The following is a 21,028-nucleotide window of genomic DNA, read 5'->3' on the forward strand; positions in this document are numbered from 1 at the left end:
GACTAAGAGCAATACTAACTGAACAGTAGGCAGGCAGGCAGGCAGGCAGGCAGAAAGTTAAAACGGGTTTAATCCAAGAAACTACTTAAATTGCATTATAAGTTTTGTGTGTAGGAATACAATAAATGGCTTCAAAATTGATTCAGAGTATTTGCGTGCGTGCACACGGGCACACACAGAGAGAGAAGTAAGTCCCATTGAGGATAGCGTGGCTTATATTCCCAGTTAAGTGTCTACAGGATTTCAGGTTTTCACATGCAAACACACATGCACACCATCACTTCATTGTAAAAGTATGTTGGTGTGTTTCCTCCCCAAAAGGTGTGGGGTGAGAAACACAAGGCAGTTTAAAGACAAAGCAGAGGAGAGGACGAAACAGCTCTATTGCAAACTGACAAACAGATCAGGGCATCTTAGGCAGGCATTATAAACAATTATCCACTTATTATCCTGCTTGAATATGCGAAAGCAAGGTTTCTAGTTTAGGTGGATGCTTCTTAATAGGGCTCTTCCCCCAAACCTATCTCAGGCAGAGCTAAACAGACACAATAAATTGCAAAACCTAATTTTAATTGCTACAAAACAGCTCTCACTATGACATTTATAGCTCAGTGCATAACATGCCAGTAACAACACAAGTTTGGTGGAGTTTCAGCAAGTGTTCTCAAGACGAAGCGTGTAGCTCTGATCACCTTATTAGTGCAGTTGGTAGCCTTAACAATTTTCATAATGTAATAATCATTTATATTGATGAAGCAGACACACACACACACTTAGCATTTGTACCTATCAATTAGGAAAATCAAGAGAAGGAAGGACTTCACACTTACACAGAAGAATGGGAAACTAAAGCTTTGATGGAATATGTATGGAGTGATATTTTCAGATTGTAAAGTCATCCCTATCACAAACAATCTCATTATTTAAATGACCATTTATATTGAATGTGAAGCATACGGAGCACACCAGCACAATCAGTTTGGTTTGTGGGATACCAGTTCCCCATAAAACAATTAGATGTCTAAAGACTACTGCAGCATTTTAAGACTCATGGTTCATCTTTAATTCTCCACTGCAACATGGGACTGACTTTTATTTCTTTATTTCTTGTATGTATGTATGTATGTATGTATGTATGTATGAGGTAAAGAAGCTACAAATATGGTTGTCAGATAAACAGTGTAAACCATAAATCAGTTTAAGTTTAGTTCAATTAATCACCTTTCATTATATCGTAATGTTATACTTGCCATATATTGTTGTTTTACTATTGCTCTCAGTTTGTTGTAAACCACTGTTGGCTGTATTGAGAGGCACTGATTGATGGATACAGTGGGTGTTCAAATTCTAGTGAGATGTTGGGGAAAGCTCTAAGTGTAAAGGCCAGCCAACTCTTCAAATTGGATAAAACATCCTCAGGGAATAAGACTGTCACCAGGACCCTCAAAACTAAGGGGGACCTTAGAGTCTGAGGTGCAAAAAAGGACTTCTGAGAAGGCAGCATTACACACTGAAGTTAGGAAGAATCAACATACAGTGGCTGGGAGGGGGGAGTTCCAGGAGACCAGCGCATAGGACACTCCAATGATGGAACAGGTTGCTTCTGCGAACCTAGTTGCATGTGTTATGTAGAATTAGGAATTGTCATCTATAGCCTCCAGATGTTGTTGGAGTACAATTGTCTTCTCCACTCATTTACCAGCTGGGTGGCTTCCTTGTTGACTCACAGACTAGAAATCTGAGGTACACAATTTCAGTGAGAAATGCCATAGCTCAGTGGCAGAACATCTGCTTTCCATGCACTGAGTTGTGTGAGAGCTGAGCTGAAAACAGGCTGCAGGCTGAGAATCAGCTTGATTAGGCTGGATGCAAAGCTTTGAAGATGGAAGAAGCAAGATCTTTCGGGGTGTTACTGCTGTGAGCTCCTCCATCTTAGGCTCAGGGTGCATATATGTGTAAATAAACCATATATCCTAAAGATACCACAGTCTCCACTGTCCCTCATTCAAGGAAACTGAACCCTGGGTAAGTGTTCATAACCCCTGGAATCTTTCACTGCTCAGAGATTGGGGTAGTGTGTAACAATATTATGTTTTTGTGTGGATATGAGATGGCAGCCTCCTTCACTGGAGGTTTTTAAGCAGGGGTTTGATGCCCATCTGTCATGGATGGTATAGATAAGATTCCTGCATTGCAGGGGGTTGGACTAGATGACTCTTGGTGTCCCTTCCAAATCTATGATTCTATGGTTCTCATGCACTGGGGGATTTACTACAGCAAATGCACAGATTGGCCAGGCCTAAGACTTCCTTCCTCAAGATACTGGATGTTAGCAGGGCTTATTCAAAGATGAAATAAGTCCCAAAGCTTTAAACATTCCAAAGAATCATTAGGATGCAGCAGCAGCCCGTTTTGTGGCACGGTAATGAGAAATATCGTGGAATTAACCCTAGTTAACCATGTTGGTGCTTATCAGGTAATAAGACTAATAACATGATTAGGGGAAACAGAGTTGTGTCCGAAGAGGATATAATATTATACAGAAGCAATGTTTTTTTTTTGTTTTGTTTAAAAAACCCCACAAATATAAGCATAAGGCCTAAACATGTGGAGGTGTTTCCATAACCAAGAGTGGAAGAGAAAAGTTTACAACTTTGTAATTTTGTTTGGCAGGGGGGTGGCGGCGGGAATGATGCAGGGAGACACGATAGAAGTGTATGCAACTCTGCGGGGTGTGGAGAAAGTGGATAGAGGAGATACAGTGGTACCTCAGGTTAAGAACTTAATTTGTCCTGGAGGTCCGTTCTTAACCTGAAGCTGTTCTTAACCTGAGGTACCACTTTAGCTAATGGGGCCTCCCGCTGCTGCCGTGCCGCCGGAGCATGATTTCTGTTCTCATCCTGAAGCAAAGTTCTTAACCTGAGATACTATTTCTGGGTTGGTGGAGTCTGTAACCTGAAGCGTCTGTAACCAGAGGTACCACTGCATTCCCCTACCCCTCTCTCTTAATAACAGAACTTGAATCCATTCAATGAACTTGAATGTTGGAAGATTCAGGACAGGCAAAAGTTCATACTGAAGTATGAAATTTAATACCACAAGATGTAATAATGGCCACCAGCGTAGATGGCTTCAAAAAGAAGGTTGGATAAATTCATGGAGAGTAAGGCTATCAGTATCCTCAATGCCTATATTCTATCTACACTATGTACAGCAGCATTCCTCTGAATTACTAGCTGCTGGGAATCACAGCTGGGAAGTTCACTGCAGCTGCACTCTGGTCCTGCTTACTTGTTTCCTGTTGGGGTATCTGGCTGGCCAATGTGAGAAAAGGATGCTGAACTAGATGGGCTCCTTAGCTGTTACGTTCTTCTGTTCTTAATCCTAGCCTTGTTGCCAGGTGAAGAGTCGTGTGTGTGTGTGTATCCTTTTTCACAGCAGATGGCATTGATGATGAAGCTAGATAGCAAGTAAGGCACTGGTACTTCAGTTTGGAGACAGCACTGAAGGGTCAAGGATAAGTCAGGGAGTGGTTCTTCTGAGCTTCTTGAAGACTCAGCGGGAAAAGGTAGTGGTGGGGAAATAGCTAGTTGGTGTTAGGCTTCCTTTTGTCTGCCTTAGGCTCAACTGAGCTAGGAATCTGTTCCACCACACTAAGGAAGGAGCACTGAAATGATACTTCCATTTTAAAACAACACAGCAACCAGAATATCTAAGGGACTGCCTTACCCACTATGCCCCTGCCCAACAACTGTGCGCTTCAGATATTAAAGGGATTAAATGAGATGTTGGGAATTGGGAGGCAATGTGCATTGCCTTGAGCTCCTTGGAGAAAAAGGTGGGATATAAATGCAATACATATAAATAAATAAAATCATTTTGATAGGGGCAGATAAAACCAGCTAAGTAAAAATTTTAATAATTTGAGTTGTAATGATTTGAGTTGATTGGCTGACTGCCGCTGTGATGCTTTGAGTTGTTTAGGAATCTTACACATCTGCAGATTGTTTGGACTCATGTGCAGTATCAGAATGCACAGAGTGACCTGTGCATTCCATGCATTAAATGGCTGCCTAAACAGAAAACAGCTTCCCTTTGAGAAAAGGAAATAGGAGCATCAATTAGCAATGCATTTACAGAACAAACACATGGGGGCCCTCTATGCCTGGAGGATTAGGACTGAATGATTCCGGTCTACACTCCGTCTAATGATCCAACAATATGATAGGAGGCAAGCCTATTAAAGTAGATTCTGTTGCAAACGTTATCGTGATTTATGGGAAACATACTCTGGCTTATTCTGAAGCAGATTACAGTTGGCGTGTGTGGGTCTGGGGGAGATGATTGACTTATGACAGAGCAATTCAATCATGCATCGTTTTGTAGAATGGCACTTATGAACTGAGGCAGATCTGTGTTTTGGGAATGCAATATTTTAAAGTGGTACTTTTGTGTGCGTCTGTCATTTTACTGATGTTTTTGTGTGTGTTTTGTGTGTGTGTGTGTGTTTCTGTTGTTTTGCAAAGCACCTTGAAATCATTATTATAAGGTGGCATATACCGTAACAGTTAAAAATTAATTACCATATTTTTCAGTCTATAACACGCCCCATGTATAAGACACTCCCTATTTTGGGGGACTCCTAATTAAGAAAATGGGGAGGATTGCCCAGAGTTGTTGAGCTTTTTTTTGGAGGGGATTGCCATCAGTTTTGCAGCTTTTTTGAGGGGTTGCCTAAAATCACTCACCCATCTGAACAATGCTGACAATAGCAAGTGCCGCCGAAGCCACCAATCATTGGCCCGCTTGCCGCTGAAAATCGCCTGCTCACAGCAGGAGCCAATCGCCAGTCCACCTCTGCAATATCCGTGTATAAGATGGCCCCAATTGTTTCACATGATTTTTAAATTTAAAAAGCTCGTCTTATACACGGAAAAGTACGGTAAGTAAAATAAACACAGTGTCATAAAATAGCTCATGATCATGCTGTCCAGATTTATGCAGATTGTCAAGAATGACAATCCTTTCTGGTCACATCCACACCATACATGGTTTTCTGCAACAAGATTCCTAGAAACTGTAGTTTATTAAGGGTGCCAGGAATTGTAGAGTAAACTACCATTGCAATAATTTTTGCAGGTGGAACCAAAGACTCCTGGGACTATAGAGCCTTCTCTGAAATACTGTAGTTTTCTAGTTTCCTATTTCTCGGAAGATCCCATAACATCCCTATGTAAGAGCCCCATAGAAGATCTGTTTCCATTGGTGGAAAGGATAGAGAGAATTTAGCTCACCTTTATATTTCAGGCTCAGACTTAAGTTTCCTGATTATACATTTGTATCCTGAGCTTCTTCCAAGTAAGCCAGGGTGATATTTTATCATTTCAAGGACTCTGAAGTAAAAGCATTGAAACATGCAGTCCCCCACCCAAAAACACACTGCACAAAAACTCAAGGCCTATTTGGTGGTTCCTGCTTTGGGTACAACATCACAGGGATTTCAAGGGGAATGTAAGAGTTTCAACAGAACTGATAATATGCCTCATGGGAGTCCCTTGCTTTTTCTGCTTGAACATTTCAAGGGGAATTTGGAGGTTGCTATTGGTGAGAGGATCTCAGGAATTTCAAGGGGGGAAGATAAATGAGTTGCGATAAGTTGAGCAGAATTTCTTGAGCAGCGCATGAAGGAAGCATCCCATAATGCTGGTTAGACTGCATTCAGCAAGATATTTGATTTCCACAGAACTATTAACTGTGGGCAGGATTTTAGCCCAAAGTATTATAAACATTTATCCATTTCCTCATTGCCACTTCTGAACACATGTTCCTTTACAATTTTACAGCCAGATCTGATTTTTATTTTATTTTTTTACACTCAGAAGTAAAATAAGCAAGTATAGGCAATAGTTTCAGAGCAGTGTCGTGTTATGATTTTCTTGCGGAGGGGAGGTAGCCTCTTGATTCATGGGGTCCTGGACCTAGCAAGGGTTAAAATCTAATTGCAGATTCCATTGTTGAACTAATCAGGCAAGTTCCTTTGCGAAAGAATGGCCATAGTTGCCATCTATGGACCACCAGACCATGTGAGAGGCTGAAAGCAGAGGTTGGGAGTCAGAGCCATGCTTGCTTTATTTTTGATTCCGAGCCTGTGACTATGGGAGAAGCAAAACCTTTTGGTGTGCTAATGCTGAAAGCCTTTCCATCTTAGGCTCGGATTGTGTATATGTTTAAATAAGGCATATATCTGCTGCCCTCATTCCAAGGAAACTGAACCCTATGTAACTGCCTGGAACTCCTGGAATCTCTCAGTGCTCAGAGATTGGGGTGGTGTTCAAAACTATGTTGTTTTGAGTTCAGTTTGCCCAAATGTGTAGGGAGCAGCCCTTATCATCTTAATTGTACTTTTGTGCAAAAATAGATAAACAGATTCTTAACAATTGTGCAGCCAAGTTCCCTCTCCCCCCCTTGAAAATGGATGTGGCAAATATAATAAAATATAACCTGTGTAGTATTTAAGAGCAATATTCTTTAACAATACATTCACAGTCAGCTCATACAGCATCTGTAAATGCAATTACTGTCAGCTGATCAGAAGTCTTCACATCTGCATTGTAGCTAGTGACTTATTGCTGCTTACAACAAACAAACAAGCAAAGTACCAAAACCTAATTAAGATGCTAATCAATGTTGAATGTTTAGACTGCTTTCATGTCAGTTGCAATGAAACATAGAGTTATAGCAGCTCACGGAAACAGTACTGAAGCAATTTTAAAATACAAATAAGCAGCTAAACACAAGGCACACCTGGGTTCTTTTGACCTCATATGTCTTCTGTGAAACTAACAAGTTGCCTACATACCCCCTCTGCATGCTTCAAGGTTTTAAGAATGAGAGCCCTGCTGGATCAAATAAAAGGCCTATTGGTTCAGCGATCAACAAGAAATAAGTGCAATAGCCCTCTCCTGGTTTTGATTCCCAGCAACTAGTTTGCAGAGTACCAGCACTTCTGATTCTCAATGGATCATTACAGCACATCTGTAATGTCAGGGAATCCACGTTTTATGTGTGTTCTATTTCATCTGGGTCTGGAGGAGTCCCAGTTCAGGTTTTACACAAAGGCTTGGAGACCATGCTCTCAAGGCTTTGAGTTTGTTCTAGATCTAGTGTTTTGGTCACTATCCTTTGTGCAAGGAACAGGATAATCCATTATGACTAGCAGCCATGGATAGCCTTATCCTCCATTAATTTGTTAAATCCTGTTTTAAAGCTGTCAAGTTGGTGGCCGTCAACAAATCTTGTGGAAGCTAATTTCATAGTTTAACTATGCACCATGTGAAGAAGTACAGTGGTACCTTGGGTTAAGAACTTAATTCATTCTGGAGGTCCGTTCTTAACCTGAAACTGTTCTTAACCTGAAGCACCACTTTAGCTAATGGGGCCTCCCGCTGCCACTACGCCACTGCTGCACGATTTCTTTTCCCATCCTGAAGCAAAGTTCTTAACCCGAGGTACTATTTCTGGGTTAGCGGAGTCTGTAACCTGAAGCGTCTGTAACCTGAGGTACCACTGTACTTCCTTTTGCCAGTCCCAGATCTCTCAACACTGACCTTTTCTAGGTGACCCCTGGTTTTAGAATTATGAGGGAGAAGTTTCTTCTCCCTAAAAACTTTCTACACACCATGCTTAATTTTATACATTTCTTGTCATGTCCCTGCCCCATTACTCATTGTTGTTGTTTTTCTCACTCCAAAGGCCTCAGTTTTCTTATAGGGAGTTCACTTTTTTTCACCTTTTCCACCTCTCTGGAAAAGAGGATTATTTCTGAAATTTAGCAACCAGGCATTGTTCACTTAATTGTCCCTCTCCAGAAGCTCATTGCTACTCTCACAGAACTTCAGAGGCTTCACAAGAAAAAGCTTACTACTGGAGAAGCTATACCAATTCTTCTTCCACAAGTCTTTTTCTTCAATGTGCCTTCAGCATATATGCTTTAGAATGATGTTTTATATTTAAGAAATATTTATGCCATTCCCCCCCACCCCGGAAATACATGTTAAGCTTACTGGCTTGTAAATTCCTGCACTCCTGGACCCCTCTTTTTGGTATTACATTGGCCACCTCCAGTCTTCATGTATGGAGGCCAATCTTAGAAACAAGTTACATATTACAGTATTGTTTTCCTTTGCTGGGCATACCTATCTTTCCTCAGGGCATGATGTAGCAATGGGGAAATTAGGAGAGGCCAGCAAACTTTGAATTCTTATCCTTACAACACCACTGCGAGGCCAGCCAAGTATTGTTATTATCCCCACTTTGCAGAGAGAAGGCTGCAGTTGAGCAATAATGGTTTTACACAGGCCATGTAGTGGGTTTATGACAAATGTGAGATAAAGATTTACAAGTCAATTTTTGTTTAATTGTAATGCCCATCCATGGTTTAGCAGTAGTACACTAACAACACCCAAGCTCTCACAATCCCTCCTTTCCTTGCATGTTCTGATACCCTCCCTGACTTCTCATTTCATGACAAATCCATAGTTTGAAATTAAATCAGAATGGGGGAAACTACAGTTAGTTAAAAATAATAATAATCAAGAACTAGAAACACATTCTGGCTGTGGTTTTCAATTCTACTCTGCAAGCATTAAATATCCCCCAGTTTACTCAGTTTGGTTCTAAAGCCAAACCATATTTTGCAGTGAAATAGGAAACTAAGGAGGACATAAGGAAATTAGGAAGGCTTGAAGATAACACACTTAACAGAATGACATGGTTTGTTATGGTGTTCAAATAGCCCCCAGAATCTAATCCGCTGTTTTAAACGAATATGTTTTCACATGTGTTGGATCACCTAGCATTATGAATCAAATACAGATAAACTGGTTAACAGTTCTGTGCTGGGTTGCAGTTCTACAAATGTTATCAGATTAATGCTTTCAATGTTTATATATTTTTCCATGGCAAAGAGCCAATTCTTTTTGTTGTTGTTGTTACTTTAGTTAATATTTGCTGGCTTCAGAAGTATGCAATAAGGTGAATCTCCGCATCTAATACACGAATCAGGCCTGGGTCAATAATAAGGCAGATAAATTAGAAGATGAGCACAGTAGGTTTAGTGCTATAAATTGTTGACACTGAAGTTTCATTTAACTATCTAGATAGCAATGTTCCCTGCACTCAATATTTCTGCTGTAAATCACGAGCAAAGATTGTTCATTGTTTAGGAAATGTGAAAGGTTTGTTATTGTGTAGTCAAAGCAATTATGTCGGGTAAGACTTACTACAGATTAAAGAGGACAGGTCAAGGAATTTTTTTAAAAAATGCAGCCATGCATTACCTATCAGCATATGTATACTTGTAATACTAGTGAAACAGAGGGGTAATTGAGCAACACATTTTTTCCTGACTTGTTCCTGTATTTTTCATTCTTTGATTTTGCCTTTTAGTTTGTCCTAGCTTGGTTTTAGGGACGCGGGTGGCGCTGTGGGTTAAACCACAGAGCCTAGGACTTGCCGATCAGAAGGTCGGTCGTTCGAATCCTCACAATGGGGTGAGCTCCCGTTGCTCGGTCCCAGCTTCTGCCAACCTAGCAGTTCGAAAGCACTTCAAAGTGCAAGTAGATAAATAGGTACCGCTCCTGCGGGAAGGTAAAGGGTGTTTCCGTGCGCTGCTCTGGTTCACCAGAAGCAGCTTAGTCATGCTGGCCACATGACCCAGAAGCTGTACACCAGCTCCCTCGGCCAATAAAGCGGGATGAGCACTGCAACCCCAGAGTTGGCCACGACTGGACCTAATGGTCAGGGGTCCCTTTACCCTTTACCTTTAGCTTGGTTTTGCCTCGGTCTTTGGTTCTGACCACTAGCTTGTCTCATAGCCCCTGGTTCCCAGTTCCTGACTCACCTCGGGTTGCTACAGACTTAACAAATGGGGCTGTATGTATGGGATGCATAGGGACCAGTGCTTTTCTTCTAGAAAAAAAGGTGCCAGTACTCACCATGAAGTTATTGCAACCATAGCCATATTTTTCTCTAGTGCTCTTCTTCTAGAAAAAAGGTGCCAGTACTGACTACCCTTGAGTACCTCCAGAAAAAAAGCACTGGTAGGGAAACACATGTTGCCCCTTCCCTCAACATTCCCACATGAACCGGCCCACCCCAGGGATGGGGGACTGCAGGTCCATTACAAATAGGTGCCCCTAACCTTCTCCATCTGGCCCTTAGGACGACTCTCACCAGGCATTGACCCTTACTGACCCTGCTCTGCAGTGTCTTTGAGTGCTTTTGTCCAGCTGGAATGTGTTATTGAACCAGAGTTATTGAACTCTGAGAATGCTAGAACTCATGGGCATCCAATGATGTTTAATGATGATGGACAATTCAGGACAGCCAAAATAAAGTATTTTTCCATGCAGTGGAGAGTTAAACTGTGGAATTCACTTCCACAGGAGGAAGTGATGGCCATCAACTTTGATGGTTTTAAAAGAGATTTTTAACTTCAGACCTGACCTTTCCTTACCTGCCCAAACTGAATGCCAATCAACCAAATAAAATAAAGTAAAAGATTCTCTACAGTATGAAGCAGGAGAAAGCAGGGAATCCCAAGAGACAATAAGGACTCCCTCCAAATTCTTACTCAGCCCACAAAGGGTGATCAGGTGAAGCCCATAATTTTGGGGGAAGTGAAGGTGGGTGCTGCAAAGGTAAACAAGAGGGTTGACTGGGGTGGAACTGCCCTAAATAGGAGACTACCTTGCCCGCTCTTATCAGTCCTAAGAAATGAAAGAAATTAGTGCAATTTTGAAATGAGTGGTTAAGATCTGTGCAGTTTTGAATGGTTTGGTCCACCATCTTGGTTCAAAAGGTTGTCCAATTGTGTTTAAACATGGACAAAAACCTGCTCCTTAATCCTTTTAAAATTAAAAACCTTATTATTATTATTATTATTATTATTATTATTATTACTAAAATAACAGTTCAGTAAGAAATATATAATAAAATAACAAAAAGAGAGAAAACTATACAAAACAAAAAACTGGGTTCATAGCCATTCATTACTACATAAATTAAAGCACATTCTCAAGAGATTACACAGTAAATTAGATGTTTCGACAAAAACCAACCTGATACAGAGAGTCTACAAAACAAGTGTTATGAATACCAAATAAAGCCATATTTCATCAGGACTTGCCATTACTGTGATTGACTTGTCATATGAAAAACAAATGTCCTCAAATGGAGGCAAAATCCATAAGTTTAGCTGCACTCCAAGATACCCTTAATTTATGTGTTAATTTTTCAGCAATAAGGATAAACATTACTTTATTAAACCAAATATTAAATAAAAACTCAGACACCCTCCAGCCATGCTCCTAGATGTCAGAAACCACTGTGCAAAATATGGTTGCGGTGTCTTAAGACGTGTTCAAATGCATAGTGAACTAACCACCTTCTAAAATATATAGTAGGTGGAGATTGTCTGGATAATCATGGTTATTTATGGTGCCCATGTGAACAGAGCAGCCTGTTCAGAAACAGAGGGGAATTTGTGGGAGCCTGGCATGGCCACAGAGCGAACTACTTCAGAAGCATGCTTAGTAATATAAATATTTCATTCATATGCACCTGTACAGCATCTGATATCCTGCTTCATAGCAGGCTATCCCAAGGCAACAGGAACAGTGGAGTGCCCGTTCAATAAAGAAATTTCTATTGTGAATTTAAAAGGATTCTTATTTATCCCCTTTCAGGAGCACAATATCAAAGAGATACGGCACAGTGAGCAGGGTAACACTTAAAGCTGGGCACAGCAGAATCTGAGCTCCAAGCTAATAAAGAAGCTTGGAATGGTAGGGGTGTGGTTTGAGGTCTGGCAATTTGGGCTATCAAGGTTAAAGGACTCGCTTTGGACAAAAAGTCATAAACCAAAACAAAATCTGGGTGGTGGCAGGAGGAAAAGAGTATATAAATGCTGGGTAATTCACAGAACCAGAGAGAAGAAGCTGTACCTAAAATGTTGGTAGGATTTATTGGAGCTTGTTTGAGTGCCCACAGAAGCATGCCAGCCCTCGGTAACAAATGAAGGAAGTTGCAAAGGAATGCTGGCTCCCTGGTGTGTGCAGCCATGTTTCGCTTTTCTTTCTTCCTGTACAATTCCCACCCAAGAGAAATGGGATGTCAACAAAACGTGCAATCACAGCATGCAGCAGCAAGGAGCCATACATGCTGGCTGCTGAGGTTGTGGGGGTTGGACATCTTATTTTAGAGGTTTTAAATAGGAAAAATAAAATGGTTGGGGGAAAAGCATGGCAGTCCACAACCCTAAAACCCCCCAGCCCTTTCTTATTTTTTAAAGAATGTATTTCTGGGCAGTTTTTAAAGGGTTTTCCACTAAAAAAAATTCCCAGAAACTGAAACAGATTAACTTAGCCCTTAGTTTACCACTCACAGAGCTACAATTCCCAGGACCCATAACAAACTATGATTCCCAGCAAGGCTCTTTTTTTCCAGCCAGAACTTGCCAGAACTGAGTTCCAGCATCTCTCAGGTGGCCACCATTGCCATTCCAAGAGAATGAGGGAGATGTTTGTTCATGGTGAGTTATGGCCCCTCTTTTTCTAGAAAAATAGCTCTGGTTCCCAGGATTCCTTGGGGGAAGCCTTGGTTATTAAAGTGCTATGAGAGTGCTTTAAATGCTGATGGGACCCAAGAGTCACCTCTGGATGGTGAGGTTGAGAGGCTTTAGAAAACTAGGTTGGCTAAGGGTGCATTTATTTATAAAAGTATTACAGGCGTACCTCGGAAGTCGAACACCTTGCGAGTCGAACGTTTTGGCTCCTGAACGCCACAAACCCGAAAATGAGTGTTCCAGTTTGCTAACTCTCTTTGGAACCCGAATGTCCGACATGGGTTCTGTGGGTTCTGATTGGCTGCAGGAGCTTCATGCAGCCAATCGGAAGCTGCGCCTTGGTTTCGGACGTTTTGGAAGTCAAACAGACTTCTGGAATGGATTCCATTCGACTTCCGAGGTACGACTGTCTTATGTTGCCCACTTGTGTAAATGGAACTTAAAAATAAAAAAAAAACACATAATAACTTATCTGAGCCCATGGCCCTTTCCATACAAAAATCCATACTAACCATTGCAAGCATTCCTTTCAACCATTCGGAGTCATAAATCATTGTTGCTCCACTGCAATTCACCTAGATATCTCTACCAGTAGATCCAAGTCTAGGGGAGGACAAGACATGCCAGTAGTAGGTATACTCTCCCCACCCAGCACCCACCCACTCAAAGTCCTCCTCAATTAACCATGCAGATCAGCTGAGGAGAGGGCTAATGTCCGTCTCCCAACTCCCTGTTGTGAGTGGGGTCTTGGGAGGGCCAGAAAAATGTTTGAAGGTCCTTTTCTGGTTTTCTGGCTGGGGGGTGGGGAGTCACCCTTGATACAAGGGATAACATAATGGGCCCCAGGTGTAGCCAACCATTGAAAGACTGAAAATATAAGGTTTCATTCAATTTCTGCCCTGCCCTTCCTCCCAAAGGAACACAGGGTAGCAAGGAACAAAGTGGTAAAATAATACAAAAGCTTTGTATTGCTTTGGGTAGACAGATCTTGCTTCCCAAGCATCAATATTGGAATTAACAAATTGTAATAATGTTGTTGTTATCCTGCTTTGACCATATATTAATAAGTGACTTCCTGCTGACATCATTGACAAAGGAACACAGCACCTGTAAAGTCCAAGTGGTAAGGGTGTTCATTACATCTGGAGTATATGAAGGGCAGACCAAATTGATTTTGTGGTCAGCTAGTTCTCCGATATAGTTTTTAAAAGGTGCATTTTTTTGAGAGAGAGAAATAGAAATATGTGGATCAATCTTCAGATACATAAAGAGATTCCAATCCTCAAGCTACTCCGTGCAAGAGTAATCCCACTGAAATCCATTGCTGCACCTTTCCGTATGTAGTATAAAGATGAACAATGGCCTTCTCTGACCCCCAGCAGAAATCTGCACAATATGACACCCCAGGGGTTTTTTTTTTCCACCCACATACAACAGCTTGCAAGTACAAAGGCTAAGTGATCAAATTCTAGTAATGTGCAGCTTTATACATTCTTTCAGTGTTGTACAGAGAAAGAAAAGGGGGTGGGGGAAGTCCAGCTCTCCAATCGATAAACACTTTTGCTGGCCTACAACTTCTTCCAACTTTGCAGCACTCAATTACGTTAAAAAACAGGGTATATGTTATGTACTGAGTTGAATAGGATCCAAACTGCAGCAGTCTGATTGGTCCTAGAACAATAGGATCCAAAAGGCAGCAGTCTGATTGGTCCTAGAACAATGCAGCAGTATGATTGGTTGGCAGGAACCACCCAATCATGCTCCAGATAAAAGTGAATCCACAACCTGATTGGCTTACAGTAGAATTCCGGAATTAGCCAATCATGTGCAGCCCATTGTGTAAATAATGTATATAAAGCAGATACTTTGAGGGGACATTCATTCATTCCTCCTCACCACTATGAGCTGAATAAAGAGCATGAAATCACTTTGCGACTCTGAGTATATTTCAGTATAAAACCGGGTTGTATTGACCGATATCTCAGATATTTATTACTAAATTATCCACCAGAGAGCATGATGACATTTCCAAATGCATTCTGCTTACAACCATAGCACCAAAGCACAAATCCATGCAGAAATTCTCCTTTGCAAGCCTCCCTGAAATGAATTCCAGAGGGGAAAAGAGGGGCAGGCTATTGCAACAATGAAGAGTTTTGTAGCACCTTAAAGACCAACAAATATATTGCACCATAAGCTTTCATAGGCTCTCTTTTTCAGAGGACAGTAATAGGAGTCAATGGAAGACTAACAAAAGCATCAAATCACAGGCAATCTTCTTTTAACTTGTAACAAGGACCTACACACTCATGAATTCATTGAATACATGGGATAAACCAGCTTTTTACTAGTTTGTAATGTTGCATTCTAGGATGTGTTCACATTACTGTTTATTCTGGCTCCAGGGCTCTCCTACTGCTGGTGTTTTATTTGGGTGCACATGACGTTCGCCACAATCCTTATCTATCCTGTAGTTTCTTGATAAGCCCTGGCCCTCTTTGGACTAGCTGGGGGGGGGGGGATATTAGCCAGAGGTGGAGGTGGGGGGACCCCTCCAAGTGATGCACTGCAGCAGAATGTGCGGTTTGTGCATAGTATGAGGGTTGATCCACTTCAGAGCCTATTTTGCAGTTGGGTGTGGGAAGGGGAAACAGTTATGTTTTCAGCCAGGTGACACACTTTAAGCACCTTTCACAGTGATGGGTTGGTCCCAGGACCTGTTCGCTGGGCTGTAGGGTGAGATGGGGCCACCTCTGAAGCCCCATCTGCCTGCAGCTCTGGGGGCCCAGGATAATATGCACATAGCGGTTGAATTCTCTCAAAATTCGCAGGTGGGGTGGGGAATAGAAGAGAAGGACACAAAATGGTAAGTACCCTGAGTCAATTTTCAGGTGAGTAGTGATTCCAGAGACTTGCACACTGGGCTTTGCAACCTCATGATAACTATGGATAACGTTTCACCGTAACCTGTGCCACCCACTTCTAATTATGGGGCTTTGAGGGGGTGGCAGGGGGAAGGAGTTGGGATTAAGACCCGTTTGACTCCCTGCTGATAGACTTGCCCAGTCACAACAGGCTTAGGGGTCTGATAGAGTATCGGAAGGACACATGGTCTCATTCCCTTTATGCAGCTTTTAAAGTTAGAAGTTCTTAAGTTCTATTGTTCTTAAGTAAGGTAAAGGTAAAGGGACCCCTGACCATTAGGTCCAGTCGTGACCGACTCTGGGGTTGCGGCACTCATCTCGATTTATGGCCGAGGGAGCCGGCGTGCAGCTTCCAGGTCATGTGGCCAGCATGACTAAGCCGCTTCTGGAGAACCAGAGCAGCACACAGAAACGCCGTTTACCTTCCCGCCAGAGTGGTACCTATTTATCTACTTGCACTTTGACGTGCTTTCGAACTGCTAGGTTGGCAGGAGCAGGGACTGAGCAACAGGAGCTCACCCCGTCGCGGGGATTCGAACCGCCAACCTTCTGATCGGCAAGTCCTAGGCTCTGTGGTTTAACCCACAGCGCCACCCGCATCCCTTATTGTTCTTAAGTAAGCTGCAATTAATAAAGTGGCCCTAGTTTACTATACTTCATGTCTTGCCTCTTTGTTTCTTTTCTTCTAATACAATTGCAAGCTTTTAAATTTGCCATAAAGTTCCCAGTGCTTAATAGCACATTTTTAATTTTTTTTTATTTTTTATTTTTTAAAAAAAACATTAAATAACTCCCCAGACAAGCCTGTTTTAGTTCCTGGATGGATGCAGTGAATCACTAAACCGTGTATTGCTTTCAGTGATTAACATAAGAGATAACATTAACATAATAGAAATATTAAACTCTTGAAGCAGCAGAAGAAGGCAGAAGGATGAAAGTCTTCATTTTCTGGTATGTATGCATGAAATCAACAGTTTTTATTTTCAATCCCTTTCCTAATGATGTCCTATTCAAGTGGACAGGCTTGTGCCCCATCATTTAAAAAGAACATTTTATCATTGCTATAAGTTAATCTACATTAAAAACAAACAAACAAAATGTTCCACGTTACTTTTAAAAAAAATGGTTTCCTGTCAGGAGTTGCAAAGAACTGCTAAAGATGTATGCATGATCATGTGTTAGAAAATGGGTGTGCATGTAGCCCTCCCCATTCCTATGATGAGAACTTTGGTGTTGAAAGAAATGCTCAGGTTGTTTTTAAAAAAGCACTTCTTTGCTTATTTAACAATGAATTAAACATCAATCAATTCACATACATTAAAAAGAATACCTGCATACACTCTGAGTTTAACAAAATGTTATTTTAAACACATGGAGTCTCCCCATGCTGCTATTTGTACTGTACATTGTTTTAATACTGCAGCAGCTTTTAGCTCCTGGTTATTGTTTGCATTTTATAGTCAAAAATTCAATGTATCATGCATAAGGGTTTTTTTCTCTCTCTCTCTTGTGAGCTGTTTGGGGGCTTTCACGGTGGGATAGAAATTACTAAATAAATAAATCTTAGCCAAAATGTAGTCCTACTTCTCTAATCTGAATAATCCATTTCGTGTGGGGGTGGAATGTGTGTGTAATATGGCTCTGTTACATTTGGGCTTGGAGGTTAAAATCATCTTTGGAAAGCAAAGGATTTTCTTTGGTTGGAGATCCAAGTTCCTACTCACCGCCCATTAGCGCTTTGATGCATTCACCTGTAAGGGCTTTAGGGAAGGACTTCAGTTTGTAGGGGGTGCAATGGGAATTGCATTCCTGCTGGGGAAATAATAGCTTTCACTTCACAGGTGCTGATGGTTTGTTTGTTCTAACTTGAGCAAGGAAACCCTCTCTGGCTATAAAAGGATACACATTAAGGATATGTTCACATTGTTTTATTAAAATGCAGTAAGGTCACACACACACACATACGTGTTTCAAGCCACATTTACACATTGGTGTATACACCAGAGAGGGGGAGGGGAAATCTTGTCATCCTTTTGCGACTATTTTCCAAAAGGTGACTGAGTCTCTCCTTCAAGAGGCCTCTATTAAAGGTGAGACACCTAAGCAAGGCGGCATGCATATGGGGGGGGGGGAGGGAGAGAAAGGTGGGGAGGGAAAGAATGAAAATGTGTTGCAGTTTGGGTATCAGAAAGAAAGTTTGTTGATGTTACTTAGGGATTCAATGCCCTTCTCTCTCAGGAGAAATAATGTGAGGTGGTGGACACAAGCATCAATACGATCTGAAGAGAAACCAGAGTATGTGGACACAAGCAGCTCACAGAGTAGGGGAGAGCAGCTAACACCAGCTTCCTGGCAAGTGGGTGGCTGTTGCTTACTGGAAGGGAGAGTGGAAGGTGATGGGAGGTTGGTGCCATGCAAATGCAATAGCAGAACCAGTCTGTTGATCACACTAGTGTGTCTGCACCACGCCAACCTCCCGACCAACTTGCACCTCTCACTTGCAGTAAGCTACAGTAGCCTATATGCCGGAATGCTAGCACAGCAACTCTGCCCCACTTGGTAAACTCCTGGTAGTGATATCTGCATTAATTCTGCCACCCACTTTTGCCTCCACTACTGGCACCGTGGCCCTCATGAGGTTGCCCAGAAGAAAATACAGCCCTCCGCCTGAAGAAGGTTTCTCCTTCTCCTTCTCTCCCTCTCCCGGTGAAACTTTGGTTGTGTTTATTGTCTTGCTATTTATTAAAGGTCAGCAACAGATCAGACCTCCAGGCAAGCCTAATGTCTTGAGTAAAATGAGTCCCGAGTTGACAGGTAAACTGTTTTATGCCTTTTTACTCAATTTTCCTGACTCCAGCCTGGCCCAGAGACCATGTAGAGCAAAGACAGCTTTGCTTGTCAAACCCAATAAAGCAAATCAGTGTGCTATCAATAGGATGGAAAATGACTCTCCCTCCAAAACAGTGGACTGCGGATCCCAAGAGCTATGATTTACCAAGTTAAACAATCCCCCTTGAATGTTGAGTGAAAGAACAAACTCTTAACATAATGATATCCTCCCCCCGCTTACTTTTTAAAATTGCTTACGTCAGCTGTAAACATAGCAATACTGGGTGGGGTGGGAGAATTCAAATGAATTGCTTTTGGAAGATTGAGATTGTCTCTTTTGTTTCTCAAGTGCAAGTTAATGCTTGAAAGTTGCAGAGGGAACTTAATATATAATATAATTTACTTGGTCATTACCTTCTCCTCACAAATCCTCGATGCAAACTTCCAGAAATGTGCAAGAAGGGTCTCAATCTTTTCTTTAAAAAAAATACAAGTGGGACTTGTAACTAGGAATGGTTTGCATTTAAAGGTGAACATAACTAATTTGCACTTTCCAAAATAATACACAAACTGAAATATACCACCCTTCAAAATTCATGCTTCTCTGAATTTTGCAGTGCAGCCGTCTCACCAAGTAATATGTACAAAAATGCATCTACTAGGATAAAGTGTGCATAAGAATAGGAATATTAATAAGCATAACATAAAAAGATGCATTATACTGCATCTTGTATTGCTGTAGCCTGCCCTGGGGCCTTTAGGTGAAGGGTGGGTAATCAATCTAAATTACTAAATGTGTGTATTAGAATTAATTTGCACTCCAATGGTGATAAATTTTCTTGAGGGCTTTAAACACACACACACCACACACAATGTGGAAATATTGAGAACTGAATTTAAACCTAGAAGAGGCCTCCAAGGAAAATCTGAAAGCATAGTCCTTCAGGTTCACTTTGTCCCACAGAACACAATGAGAATGATTGAGAACGGAAGCAACACATGCAGCCTCATCGCACCTGAATGTTGCCAACCTAGCGCCCATCTCCTATTGCAATTGTCAAATCCTGACTCTTATTTATTTATTTATTTTGGTATTTAATATATTTGTAGTCCACCTATTATTCAAGGGTCCCAGGGAGGCATATAATAAACTTCAAAACCACATTTAATAAATAAATAAAAAAACAATACTTCATAGATAACACAGGCAGAAAAAAGCAAAATAAATAAATAAATCACCATGCACTTCCCTCTTCCCCAAAGGCCTGGGCAAAGAGGTGCAAGTCTTTGCCTGGCATTAGAATGAACACAGTGTAGGGGCAATTGCAGAACTCAGAGGGAGAGCTATTGAAAAGCTGCAGGCGTACAACACAGGAAGTCTTCTTCCACGGGGGCCCTGTACATGAACCTTGCTCAGTAAGGAGACCGCCGACTGGGCTTCCTTTAACAAACTTGAGACTTCTGAAGAGTGTGCCAAGGACAGAGAACATTGGGAATGTCTATTATAATACACATATTCTTCCGGACCTCTCCCTCCCTCCACATTTTTCAAAACTGACTTTTAAGCATTATTGAATTCTGTAAACTGCAATTATCAGCCCAGCTAATCTATAGCAACACGGCTATCCCCAGGCCATCCCATCATCTTCATGAAGCCACAAATCTCAATTATTAAGTTAACAGAGAAGCCAAAACAATGATCTAGAGCTGAAGTCAGGATGTCAGGGCAACAACTGCAGTTATCACAGCTGGAGGCTGAAGTGCTTAGCCAACAGTCAGTTCAGCCCCATTAGCTGCCCACATGCAGCCACTCAAGAGAAGGGACGTTATCAAGGTTAGCAAGTTCCTTCTTCTCTGCACATACACAGGAAACACACACTCACACAAACACACACTGAAAACACAAAGAAGAAACTCGGTGCAAAATGTGATAAGAGGACAAGAGTAGAGAAGCCAGATTCAAGGTTTCAGCCACTTAAGCTGAACGAACAATACATTTTAAAAATTTGCTCAGAATTAAATATGTAAGGTTGTAAGAGAGGGTGGGAAACCTCAAAAGAAAGGGACATTAAAAACAATTTAAATAAGTGCTCACTCAGTGTTCTAGAAAAAGAGGAAGAAAAAGCATACTGCTCCTCTCTTTCATGTACACTCTTTATGTAAATTAAAAATAATCACTTTGTGAGTGACCTTTTTAACATGGCCTGAGGGAGGAGGGGACTGGTTTATTAGCTCAGAAGTTAAAGGAGGGGAGTAAGGGAGGGGATGTCCTTTTGAACGTGTGATTTCTCAATGCCTTTAGCTTTTTTTGTGAAAAAGTCTGTTTAAATGTCAGAAGTGTGTGTTTTGATCGTGGGAGAGAAAATTGTGCTCATCTAACTAGGGCCATCTCACCCAGGTATCCTCTGGTGGGCCCCTTCATGTGCTAATGAGTTGTGGTGGGCTTGCCTGGCTCTTCTTTGGCAATCACCCGTAGCTGAGTAAGATTGTCTTCCATAAACACAGTTTTAACAATGAGTTCGTAAGTGACTGTGGAGGCCAGTTCTGGATCCACGCGTCCTTCCACAGTGGGGACATTGGTTTCCGGGCGGGAGTTGATCACGGTGTGGATTTGCCAAGCGTGCCTTCCTCTTAGCACGTTTCTCCCTTG

The 21,028-nt window shown here is 41.6% G+C and overlaps 1 protein-coding gene across 21 annotated transcripts in view; it reads right to left on the reverse strand.

Moving 5' to 3' along the window:
- RBFOX1 (RNA binding fox-1 homolog 1) overlaps positions 1 to 21,028 on the reverse strand; it is a 1,446,067-nt gene that overhangs the window by 776,980 nt on the left and 648,059 nt on the right. The window lies entirely within an intron of this gene.

Source organism: Podarcis filfolensis, assembly GCF_964270895.1.
Source record: "Podarcis filfolensis genome assembly, chromosome: 14".
Taxonomy (NCBI): domain Eukaryota; kingdom Metazoa; phylum Chordata; class Lepidosauria; order Squamata; family Lacertidae; genus Podarcis; species Podarcis filfolensis.